This window comes from Phyllobates terribilis, unplaced genomic scaffold (assembly GCF_046119375.1).
Source record: "Phyllobates terribilis strain yellow unplaced genomic scaffold, ASM4611937v1 Scaffold_2__4_contigs__length_985480577, whole genome shotgun sequence".
Lineage (NCBI taxonomy): Eukaryota > Metazoa > Chordata > Amphibia > Anura > Dendrobatidae > Phyllobates > Phyllobates terribilis.
In genome coordinates, this window is record NW_027362762.1 from 390,701,517 (window position 1) to 390,712,411 (window position 10,895).

The following is a 10,895-nucleotide window of genomic DNA, read 5'->3' on the forward strand; positions in this document are numbered from 1 at the left end:
CGCTTGAAGTGCCTTCTGTTAGGAATACCTGCCGTGGATGCAATTGTCCTGCTTTGGTTTCCAGACTGCTCCGCCGATCTGTCCATGCTGGGGGCAAGCTAACGTGCACTTGGGTGGTGCAACTACATATGGTGATGCCTCGTGTGTGGAAGTGGTGAGTAATGTGGGAACATTGGACATCTTGCTTCCCACTTGTTTCACGGCCAGGGAGACATGGGACACTGTGTCTACCAGTTGCCAGGCAAGGCAGGAAACTGCCTTGCCTGGTGTTAGCCAATGGTGGGAATGTGTGCACTCTGCTGTACAGGTGAGCAGGGAGTGGCTCTCTGGACATGACTTGGAGGAATACATCACCTGATTGTTATCCATAGATTTGGGCTGGCTATTTAAGACCTGCTTCTTATCCAGTTCAGTGCTGGTTATTCAGTTCCTTTGCATAGTGATATGGTGAGTGCTTTTATGCTGCTAGCTTTGGATTTACTCTTGTACCTGAATCTACATCGTCGGCGTCACCAGATGCCAGCTATCCTGCGACAGCAGTCTGGTATGGGCCCCTTCAGAAGAATATCCTGGCCCTTAAGGACTTGCCTAGCAGTGGTGGCTTGCGCAAAGTGCATCTGACTATAGGAAGAAAAAGGAGGGAAGGAAAGCAATTTACTTATTTTAAGGAGAGTTGTAAACTCTACTTTCTACTCCGTCCGGTGTCCTCTGGGGACGAAAAAACTCGGGTTGGCCTCATAATTTCTCTCCTCAGAGGGGACCCTCAGTCATGAGCATTATCATTACCACTGAATCGTTCATCAATTAATTAATTTTTTTAAGCCATGGGGCAGATATATGATGAACCAGACCATGCAGCTTTAGCTGAGTCCAACCTCAGGGCTCTATACCAGGGAGACCTCACTGCAGAGGATTATTGCTCCCAATTTCGGACATGGTCTATAGAAACGCGGTGGAATAATGCCTCTCTCCGCAGTATATTCCTGACTAGTTTGAATGATCAGATTAAAGATATGCTGATCCATCGCTCTCCCTCATGGTCTCTTGAAGTCACCTTGACTTTAGCTGTCCATCTGGAAAGGAGAAGACAAGAACGGCTTCGGTAAAAATGATCCTCTGGACAGTATCTTCCTTCCCCTGCTGTGGGTACCTCTCGAAAGTTGAAACAACAAAGACGGCGTCAGTGGCAATGTCTTCTCTGTGGCGCCCCAAGTCACCTGGTCCATGAGTGTCCACGCCTGGAGCCGGCAGGAAACGACCGCGCCTCGTCGGGACAGGGGCTACCCGGCTAGGCGCTCAGGTATCCCTAGATATGAAAAGAATACTTTTGCCAATTGTTGTTTATTTTTCTAATAAACATTTGAGGATTATGCTTTTTATGGATTGTGGGGCTGAAAAGTTTTTTGGATGCCGCTGTAGCTAAGAAACTGGGGGTTCCCCTAATCTCCTTAGATACTTCTATGAAGCTATCCTCCTTGGATAATTCTCCTCCTCTTAATCCTATCCCACCTCCTCCCCAACCTCACCCCCACACTCATCCCATCCCTAACCCATCTCTTCAACCTATCACTAACTTCTGGTACCTTCCCCGCTGCCTTCAAACATGCCACAATCACGCCCATCCTCAAAAAGCCATGCCTCCACCTAACAGCCTTGTCCAGCTACCGCCCCATATCGCTGCTCCCATTTGCCTCCAAACTCCTTGAGCAACACGTTCACGCTGAATTTTCCTCTCACTTCTCATCTAAATCTCTCTTCGACAACTGACAATCCGGCTTCCGCCCCCACCATTCCACTGAAACTGCCCTTACCAAAATCACCAATGACTTACTTACAGTCAAAGCTAACAGACAATTCTCTGTACTCCTTCTTCTTGACCTGTCTTCTGCTTTCAACACAGTTGACCACTGCCTCCTACTACAGATCCTCTCTTCCTTTTCCGTCAAAAACCTTGCCCTATCTTGGATCTCCTCATACCTGTTTAACCTCACATTTAGCGTCTCCCACTCCCACACTAACTCCTCACCCCGCCCCCTGTCTGTTGGAGTCCCTCAAGGCTCTATCCTAGGACCCCTATTCTTCTCAATCTATACACTTGGCCTGGGACAGCTCATAAAATCCCATGGCTTCCAGTACCATCTGTACGCTGATGATACCCAAATCTACCTCTCTGGCCCAGATGTCATCTCTCTGCTGTCCAGAATCCCAGCATGTCTAGCAGCCATATCCTCCTTCTTCTCCTCCCGCTTTCTCAAACTCAATGTGGGCAAAACTGAACTCATCATCTTTCCCCCATATCACATATCTTTCCCACCTGATCTTTCTCTCACAATAAATGTCATCACACTTTCCCCTGTACCGGCAATCTGCCTTGTCCTTCAAACCCCACATCCAAGCTCTCGCCACCTCCTGTTGCCTCCAGCTCAAAAATATTTCCAGAATCCGTCCTTTCCTCAACCCTCAATCTACTAAACTGCTTGTGTGGCACCCCAGGGGTCTGGTTTCCACAGTAACGGCAATGTTATGTCTGAGAGCAGGTGGGAGGTCTCTTGGTCAGGGATCCTGTGCATGCCACACCTCCTGCCCAGTCCTGGGAGGGGAAGAACTTCCCCTATATAAACCTAGGGCTGAGGCAGGGTTAGTGAGTAGAGAAGAAGTAGAGACAGAGAAGAGAAGCAGCATAGGAAGAAACAACAGGAGCTCTGTGGGAGCAGTACTACAAAGAGTCAGGGGCTGGCAGCTGCAGAGCTCGCCCTGACTGAGAAGCTATCACCGGACCCGGAGTCCGAGGCTGTGGGGACTAACTCCTATCCAGCAGCAGAAACCGACCGGCAGGGGATTTCAGGTCCTCTGGCCAAGAAACCCGAAGGCACGGTCACACGCGTGGGACCAGCACCGCCGTCGTGGAGCGGAAGCTACTAGAAGGCCCCGAGTCACCGGCCATACGGGTGAGCACCACACGGTACACTCAGGGACGTGGGCTACTTATACCCGCCTCTAGCAAGGTAGCCAGAAGAGTACAGTTAGTTTGGGAGGCCTACAACTCCGCCTGGCCAGGGGAGATCCCATCTGCTCAAGGACTGACCAGGCCCCAATCGCTAGCCAGTACTCCGGGAGGGTCTATCTTTGTCACCAGTAAAGACCCTGAACTACACCGTACCGTCTCCGAGTGGTTCCTGCTACCCCCATCATCCACGTCGGCTGCCCTGAGGCCATACCCCTCCCGTTGGGGGTGATACTATCACGCTGCACAATCCTACCACCGGCCTCAGCGGTCTGCCCTGCAGCGGCAGCTCCTTCGCTGCATTCAACGGGTGGCGTAGTCGTACAACATCTACCACTAATACAGCGCCACTTAGTCTGACTCCCTGGGCACGGACCGGGTCACCGCCACGAGACTACAACCCTCAACAGATCCGGCTCCGGGTAAGCTCCCGCGTGCGCAACGCTGCGCGACACAGGCCCAGGGGTGCGTCACTTGTGCAAGCCCTCATCGTCTCCCGCCTCGACTACTGCAACATCCTCCTCTGTGGCCTAACTGCTACCACTCTCGCACCCCTTCAGTCCATCCTTAAATCTGCTGCAACTGGTTCATCTCTCACCTCGCTACTCCTCTGCTACCCCCCTTTGCAAATCCCTTCACTGGCTTCCAATTGCCCAGCGTATCCAGTTCAAACTACTAACACTGACCTACAAAGCCATGCATAACCTCTTTCCTCCGTACATCTCTGAACTAATCTCCCGATACATTCCTTTACGTAATCTCCGGCCCTCCCAAGACCTCCTTCTCTCCTCCACACGTATTCGTTCCTCACCCAATCGCCTCCAAGATTTCTCCAGAATATCCCCCATCCTATGGAATTCTGTGCCTCAACACGTCCGATTATCCGCTACACTTGGATCCTTCAGACGGAACCTGAAAAAAACCCATCTCTTCAAACAAGCTTACAGCCTACCATGACCTTGCTTGCTGCCACCTCAACAACACCGGAGCTACTGAACCCCCCCCCCCCCAACCTGCTGTCTCCTTCCCCGTTCCTGTAGAATGTAAGCCTGCAAGGGCAGGGTCCTCTTCCCTGTGTACCAGTCTATTATTGTTAGTTTTGTTTACTGTAAGTGATATCTGTATTTGGTATGTAACCCCTTCTTATGTACAGCACCATGGAATCAATGGTGCTATATAAATACAGTGGGTATGGAAAGTGTGCCGACCCCTTTAAATTTTTCACTCTTTGTTTCATTGCAGTCATTTGGAAAATTCTAAAAAGTTCATTTTTTTTCTCATTAATGTACACTCTGCACCCCATCTTGACTGAAAAAAATTGAAATGTAGAAATTTTTGCAAATTTATTAAAAAAGAAAACTGAAATATCACATGGCCATAAGTATTCAGACCCTTTGCTCAGTATTGAGTAGAAGCACCCTTTTGAGCTAGTACAGCCATGAGTCTTCTTGGGAATGATGCAACAAGTTTTTCACACCTGGATTTGGGGGTCCTCTGCCATTCTTCCTTGCAGATCCTCTCCAGTTCCGTCAGGTTGGATGGTGAACGGTTGATGGACAGCCATTTTCAGGTCTCTCCAGAGATGCTCAATTGGGTTTAGGTCAGGGTTCTGGCTGGGCCAGTCAAGAATGGTCACAGAGTTGTTCTGAAACCACTCCTTTGTTATTTTAGCTGTGTGCTTAGGGTTATTCTCTTGTTGGAAGGTGAACCTTCGGCCAAGTCTGAAGTCCAGAGCACTCTGCAAGAGGTTTTCATCCAGGATATCTCTGTACTTGGCCGCATTCATGTTTCCTTCAATTGCAACCAGTCGTCCTATTCCTGCAGCTGAAAAACACCCCGATAGCATGATGCTGCCACTACCATGTTTCACTGTTGGGACTGTATTGGGCCGGTGTGAGCAGTGCCTGGTTTTCTCTACCCATACCGCTTAGAATTATCACCAAAAAGTTCTATCTTCGTCTCATCAGACCAGAGAATCTTATTTCTCATAGTCTGGGAGTCCTTCATATGTTTTTGAGCAAACTCTGTGTGGACTTTCATATGTCTTGCACTGAGGAGAGGCTTCCGTCAGGCCACTCTGCCATATAGGCCCGACTGGTGGAGGGTTGCAGTGATAGTTGACTTTGTGGAACTTTCTCCCATCTCCCTACTGCATCTCTGGAGCTCAGCCACAGTGATCTTGGGGTTCTTCTTTACCTCTCTCACCAAGGCTCTTCTCCCACGATTGCTCAGTTTGGCTGGACGGCCAGGTCTAGGAAGACTTCTGGTGGTCCCAAACTTCTTCCATTTAAGGATTATGGAGGCCACTGTGCTCTTAGGAACCTTGAGTACTGCAGAAATTCTTTTGTAACCTTGGCCAGATCTGTGCCTTGCCACAATTCTGTCTCTGAGCTCCTTGGGCAGTTCCTTTGAGCTCATGATTCTCATTTGGTCTGACATGCACTGTGAGCTGTGAGGTCTTATATAGACAGGTGTGTGCCTTTCCAAATCAAGTCCTATCAGTTTAATTAAACACAGCTGGACTCCAATGAAGGAGTAGGACCATCTCAAGGAGGATCACAAGAAAATGGACAGCATGTGACTTAAATATGAGTGTCTGAGCAAAGGGTCTGAATACTTCTGACCATGCGATATTTCATTTTTTTCTTTTTTAATAAATGTGCAAAAATTTATACATTTCTGATTTTTTTTCAGTCAAGATGGGGTGCAGAGTGTACATTAATGAGAAAAAAAATGAACTTTTTAGAATTTACCAAATGGCTGCAATGAAACAAAGAGTAAAAGATTTAAAGGGGTCTGAATACTTTCCGTACCCACTGTAAATAATTTGGGTTCCATACTGCGGAGCCAGTGTCCCTTACCACTGGTTGTTTTCACAGGGAGGAGGTATCATTTTTCATTATACAGGACCGCACTCGTGCAGTGATTTTTGGTCTTCCATGTCTTTGTGCTCACAATCCTATTATTGACTGTGAGGGAGGGGATATTGTTAGACGCCTCGCAGGTTCCTTGGTACTTGGCAGAGTTTTCACATGTGTTTTCTGAGAAGGCCACACAAAGCTGCTGCCACATAGAACTTATGATTGCTTCATTCAACTTAATAAGGGGGCGAAATTGGCTAGGGTAGAATGTTTTATTTTTCAGAAACTGAGAGACTTGCCATGTGAGATTATATTAAGGAAAATTTAGCTAATGGGTTTATTCGCCCCTCCAAATCCCATGTGGGTGCGGGATTTTTTTCAGTTTCCAAAAAGGTTGGGAGTTTGTGCCTATGTATTGATTATCGGGAGCTTAATCGTATTTCTGTACGTAACTAGTACCCCCTTCCACTTATTCCCAATCTCTTTAGCCAAATAATTGGAGCTAATTGGTTCCCCAAGCTGGAGCTCAGGGAAGCCTATGACCTTGTCCGCATCAAAAGGGGAGATGAGTGGAAAATGGCCTTTAATACTTGGAAGGTCACTATGACTATCTTGTCATGCCCTTTGGGCTTTGTAAGGCCCCAGCTGTATTTCAGGTGTATATTGATGATATCCTCATCTTTTCCAAAGACCTTGCAACACATAGGGCCCATGTGCATCCCTTTCTGAAGATATTAAGGTTAGAACCCTCCTGTTCGATTTTTTCCATCTTGTGTTTTGCGGTCACGTGACCATCTGCCTTTATATTCCAGCTCCGCCCTTTTGGCTGTGCTGGACTTCAGTGTTTGACTGTTTCTCTAGCCAGGTGCTTCTGTGCCTTTCTCTGTCAGTTCGTTTTGTCCTTCTGGGACCTCTAGTACTTTTTTGTCTGGTTGTCTTTTTGTGTTCTCTGTTTAGGAGGTGTCCCATTTTTGTCCCAGTCCTTAGTTCTTTTAGGGACCCCTCCCCTTATGCTATAGGTCTTTGTTCAGACTAGCCGAGGACTAAGGCGGGTCTGTTCACTAGGAACAGGCAGCCCGCTACATCGTAGGGATTCAGCTTAGTTTTACTGTAGGGACAGTTTTCCCTTATCTTTCCTTAGTACATGTTGCAGATCATAACAGTAAGTCCAGCCCAAAAAAACTAAAAGGAAAGAAATTCGGGGATCAGTATGGTTTCCATCCAGGATTTGGCTCAATGCCTGAAGGGATTGTCTCTGGAGGTAGCCAAGTTCCAGCAACACGTGAGTAGCTGCTCTGAAGCGCATTTTGTGGAACCCAAGGTAGGACTGCCTGATGTTTTTTATGGTAAACAGCAAGATTTTTTTTCCTTTAAAAATACTTGTTTGTTATATTTTCATTTGAGACCAAGGTCCTCTGGGAAAGAATCACAGCGCATTGGTTTTATTATGTCACTTTTGCACAAAGAACCACAGGGGTGGGCCTTTTCTCTCCAACCTAATGATCCATGTTTAAGGTCTGTAGAAGACTTTTTTTCTGCTATGGGGCTATTATATGACGATCCTGATCGAATCTCATCTGCTGAGGCAGAATCAGGCGTTTGAATCAGGGGTCAGGTGATGTTGAAAATTATTGCACACACTTCAGAAGATGGGCTTCAGAATTTAAATGGAATGATCCAGCTCTGAAATGTCTATTTCTTGCTGGTCTAAGTGGAAGGGTTAAGGATTTGCTAATTGCATTCCCCGCACCTGAGACTCTGCAGGATGCCATGCAATTAGCTGTTCGTGTGGATAGGAGACTGAGATTTAGACAGAATGAGGTAAAGACTCCTGTAATGACAGGTCCTAGTCCTCAGAAAATCTGCTCTGACGGCGGAGAACCGATGGAGGTTGGGGCAAAGTCGCTCCCCTCTCAGGTAAGAGACCGGAGGTTCGCCGAGGGATTGTGTCTTTATTGTGGTAAAGCTGACCATTTGATTAAGTATTGTGAGCTTCGTTTAAGTAAAGAAGAAAAAAAGGTCAGTTACGCCCGTATAGCTTGTTTACGCTCTGCAGGAGTATTTCTTTCTGGGAGTACTACTTTGCAGGAAAATTTGATTGAATTTCAGGTATTTGTGGATTGTGGTTCAACACTTAATGTGATTGATAAAGGGTTTTTGGAAAACCTTAAATTGAAATCCAAACCTTTGTCATCACCTATTTCTGCCATTGCAATTGATAACACTCCCTTGAAATGTATTACTCACAAGGTTGCTGCATTTCCCCTCACTGTCAATGGAGTTCACCAAGAAATTTTGGACTTGGTTGTATTAGATAATTTACCCTCTCCGGTCTTTCTAGGATTGCCTTGGTTAAAACTGCACAATCCTTTGCTGGACTGGTCTACTAATGTGATTAAGTCTTGGAGTCCGAAGTGCTATGATAAATGTTGTAATGGTCGCATTGCGGCTGTGGGAAAAGGGTAATTACCTGTACCTATTCAAGATTTTTGGAGGTTTTTTTCAGAGGAGGAGTCGCAAGTTTTACCTCCTCATAGGGACTATGATTGCGCCATTGAGTTTGTTCCTGGAGCTCTACCCAAGAGTCGCTTGTTTAATCTGACTATCCCTGAAAGAAAGGCCTTGGAGGAGTACATACAGACTAGACTGGCTGCTGGTCACATTAGACTTTCTAAGTCGCCTGTGGTAGTTGGATTTTTCTTTGTTAAAAAAAAGGACGGGGGTTTACGTCCATGTCTGAAATTAATAAGATTATCGTACGCAATTCCTACCCATTACTGTTAATTCCTGACTTGTTTAACCAGTTGGTGGGTCCAAGTGGTTCTCTAAAATTGATCTCCGGGGGGCATACAATTCGTTACGAGTGAAGGAGGGTGATGAATGGAAAACTGCTTTTAACACTCTGGTAGGTCATTTTGAGAATCTGGTGATGCCTTTTGGTCTTACCAATGCACCTGCATTTTTTCAGAACCTTATTAATGACATCCTGAGACCTTTGATTGGTAAGAATGTGGTTGTGTATTTGCATGACATTTTGATTTATTCACCAGATCTAGAGTCCCATTGGCAGAGTGTACTTGAAGTTTTGCAGTTATTGAGTGATAATTCACTCTTTGCTAAGCTGGAGAAATGTGAGTTCGCTATGCAGAAAATTAGTTTTTTGGGCTACATTGTCTCCAGCGAGGGCTTTGAGATGGACCCGGTGAAGGTTCAAGCTGTGCAGGAATGGCCTAGGCCTATTGGTTTGAAATCTATACACAGATTTTTGGGTTTTGCTAATTATTACAGGAAATTCATTAAGAATTTTTCTGTAATTGTTAAGCCTCTGACCGATCTCACCAGGAAAGGTGCGAATACGGTCCAGTGGACTACTGAGGCCATTTAAGCGTTTGAGTATCTCAAAGAGAGGTTTAGTTCTGCCCCTATCCTTATGCAGCCTGATGAGACCAAGCCTTTTTTGGTCGAGGTCGATGCTTCATCGGTGGGGGTCGGAGCAGTTTTGTCTCAGGAGAACAAGGATGGAGTACATCCTTGTGCCTTCTTTTCGAAAAAAAAATTCAGAAACCGAACTGAATTATGATGTTGGAAATCACGAGTTGTTGGCTATTAAACTCACGTTTTAACATTGGCGTCATTTTTTGGAAGGCGCTAGATTTCCTATTCAGGTTTTCACAGATCATAAGAATTTGATCTATCTGGATGCTGCCAATCGCTTGAATGCCCGTCAAGCTAGGTGCGCACTTTTTTTTTCTCGGTTTCATTTTTCTGTTACATACAGTGGGTACAGAAAGTATTCAGACCCCTTTAAATTTTTCACTCTTTGTTTCATTGCAGCCATTTGGTAAATTCTAAAAAGTTCATTTTTTTCTCATTAACGTACACTCTGCACGCCATCTTGACTGAAAAAAAACAGAAATGTAGAAATTTTTGCAAATTTATTAAAAAAAAAAAACCTGAAATATCACATGGTCATAAGTATTCAGACCCTTTGCTCAGTATTGAGTAGAAGCACCCTTTTGAGCTAGTACAGCCATGGGTCTTCTTGGGAATGATGCAACAAGTTTATCACACCTGTATTTGGGGATACTCTGCCATTCTTCCTTGCAGATCCTCTCCAGTTCCATCAGGTTGGATGGTGAACGTTGATGGACAGCCATTTTCAGGTCTCTCCAGAGATGCTCAATTGGGTTAAGGTCAGGGCTCTGGCTGCGCCAGTCGAGAATGGTCACAGAGTTTTTCTCAAGCCACTCCTTTGTTATTTTAGCTGTGTGCTTAGGGTCATTGTCTTGTTGTTAGGTGAACCTTCGGCCAAGTCTGAGGTCCAGAGCACTCTGGGAGAGGTTTTCATCCAGGATATCTCTGTACTTGGCCGCATTCATGTTTCCTTCAATTGCAACCAGTCGTCCTGTCCCTGCAGCTGAAAAACACCCCCATAGAATGATGCTGCCACCACCATGTTTCACTGTTGGGATTGTATTGAGCAGGTGATCAGCAGTGCCTGGTTTTCTCCACACATACCACTTAGAATTATTACCAAAAAGTTCTGTCTTCATCTCATCAGACCAGAGAATCTTATTTCTCATAGTCTGGGAGTCCTTCATGTGCTTTTGAGCAAACTCTATGCGGGTTCTCATATGTCTTGCAATGAGGAGAGACTTCCGCCGGCCACTCTGGCATAAAGGCCCGACTAGTGGAGGGCTGCAGTGATAGTTGACTTTGTGGAACTTTCTCCCATCTCCCCACTGCAACTCTGGAGCTCAGCCACAGTGATCTTGGGGTTCTTCTTTACCTCTCTCACCAAGGCTCTTCTCCCACGATTGCTCAGTTTGGCTGGACGGCCAGGTCTAGGAAGACATTTGGTGCTCCCAAACTTCTTCCATTTAAGGATTACGGAGGCCACTGTGCTCTTAGGAACCTTGAGTACTGCAGAAATTCTTTTGTGACCTTGGCCAGATATGTGCCTTGCCATAATTCTGTCTCTGAGCTCCTTGGGCAGTTCCTTTGAGCTCATGATTCTCATTTGGTGTGAC